Genomic DNA, 2,396 nt, shown 5'->3' with positions numbered 1-2,396 from the left:
GGGGGTTGCGGTCTGGAGGACAGAGAGGGCAGAGAGCTCGGAAGCGGGGTGTCCCGGAGCGGGGGGTGCGGTCTGGAGGACAGAGAGGGCAGAGAGCTCGGAAGCGGGGTGTCCCGGAGCGGGGGGTGCGGTCTGGAGGACAGAGCTCGGTGATGCCAGGTGCTAGCAGGAGCGTGTCAAGCCCAGGGCGGAGGGCTGGCCACCGGAACCATCGACATGGGGCCGCTGGTCACTTTGTCTCAGTGTAGTGATGTCGACAGGAACTGCATCGGCGAGGATTTAAGAGGGGGAGGAGAGGCTGTGGGCGGCGAGTGGAGACGACTGGGGGTAGTTCTGTGGTCCCAGGAAGCAGGAGTGTCGCAGTCCCTCTAGGAAGCTGGAGAAAAGCAGGCGCTTTGCAGAGACAGCCGTGGTACCGAGGACACTGTGGAGAGGCAAAAGTTGTGCTGGGCAGCGTCCAAATATCTCACACCCCTCAGTCCCTCCATCCCCACTACACATGTCTTACTTGGGATCCTGAACCGCTTTCTTTATGGAGAAAACTCTGTACGCATCTTTGGCCATGAGATGTGCCAAAAGCGTGTTCACATTTTGCCAGTGAAAGGTACCCCGCATCTTTCCCACCGACGGCCGTACCTGCAAGAGAAGAGCACTCAGGACAATAATCACGTGCCATTCGGCAAGAAGGGAACTGACTAATTAGAGCAAAGGGGAAGTGTTGACCCCACGGAGCCCAGCGGGATCTGTGGTTTCAGGCTTGCCCGCCGGTCCAGGCAGCGTTTACTATTTCATGACACAAAACTTTGGACCCAGCATCAATTTGGAAGAGGGATCAAAGTTCACATTTTAATCCAAACGTCAGTGATGTACACAGTGATAAAAACAAACAAAGCTTGCCTTACTTAAAAACACACAGCCAGGCTTTTCCATCCCGTGCCGCTCTCTGCCCCGACCAAGGCAGCGCTGGCGTCTGGGGGGTGCGGGGGGTAAGCTTTCAGTAAGTGAGACCATTCTTACTTTGTCTGAAATATTGTTTCCTTTACCTTATACCTGGAGCCTCGCTCAGGCTTTCTGGTGTAAGGGTGTATGCAGGCCCCTTTAAAAATGGGATAAACATTTATTTTTGCAACATTTAAAATTTGTGAACAAGGGCAAAGGATAATATGATAAACATCTCTGTATCCACACCCAGTTAAATAATAAAACACTTTAGACACAGCGGAGGCCCCTCTCTGAACACTGGCCGCCTTCCCACCAGGCTAGAACTAGACTCAATTTGATGTTTACTTATCCCTATATTCTGTATAGTTTTACGACTTCTGTCTGGATCCCAAAGCAAACCACAATGTGATATTTAAATGTAATAAACGCTATCATGCGATAAGAATTCTTCTGTAACTTACTGATTTCACCAAATAGTGTAAGCTCTCACCAGATATCTGTAGGCTTTGTTCATATGTATGTGTATACTTCTAATCCCTTCTTTTTTTTATTACTGCATAAGAATTTGTCATGAAAATACCCCAATTTGGGGGCACCCGGGGGGCTCAGTCGGTTGAGCATCTGACTCGGTTTCGGCTCAGGTCATGATCTCAGGGTCGTGAGATCGAGCCCCGAGTTGGGCTCCACGCTCAGTGAGGAGTCTGCTTCAGCTTCTCTCTCTCCCTCTGCCCCTTCCCCCTTCCAAAAAACAAAGAAAAAGAAAATACCCCAATTTATTTATTCATTCTCCTGTGATTGGATGTTTTGATTTTTCTGCTCTTGCAAACACTATTACTATAACTTTAAAAATATATATATCTCCTTGCACATAAGGGCAAGAGAAGCTTTTTCTCTAGGGTAGTGGTCTGTGGACTTCCTGGCTCATAGTCCCTAAGATAGTTTCAGAAAAAGTATGTTTCTCCTCCCACATTTTTAACATTGGCATCTAAAATCCTTTATCATAAGTTTAAATATTAGCTTGAATCATATGAATTTGCCATATCTGTAGGTTGAAAATGGTGGAATATTAACAATGTCATATGGTTCCCACTTACAGTTGCAAAGAAAGTCATGCCCAGTTATTATAAATACCATTTAAAAACAAAACTGCTGCTTCGCGTTCACTTTTCAAGATGTAGCCACTGGGCTCTAAATATCATAGTAATTTAATACTTGCTATGATCCACTTCAAAAATACTCCAATAAACTCTTCCTTGATAAACCAAAATTTTATGTGGATATTTTTTCTTGTTTGTCTTCGATTTCCACTCCATGTGGCTCATGAAAACTCTGTTAAGGTACTTTTCATTCGGAGTCTCCTATGGTTCTCCCAATTGTATTTTTTCTGCGACAAATATATGTGCATAAATTGAAATATTCACGTTTTCAAGTTTCTTATGACAGGAAGGCTCTGA

This window comes from Leptonychotes weddellii, chromosome 15 (assembly GCF_054177405.1).
Source record: "Leptonychotes weddellii isolate Sample4059 chromosome 15, ASM5417740v2, whole genome shotgun sequence".
NCBI lineage: Eukaryota > Metazoa > Chordata > Mammalia > Carnivora > Phocidae > Leptonychotes > Leptonychotes weddellii.
This window is presented reverse-complemented; position numbering follows the sequence as displayed.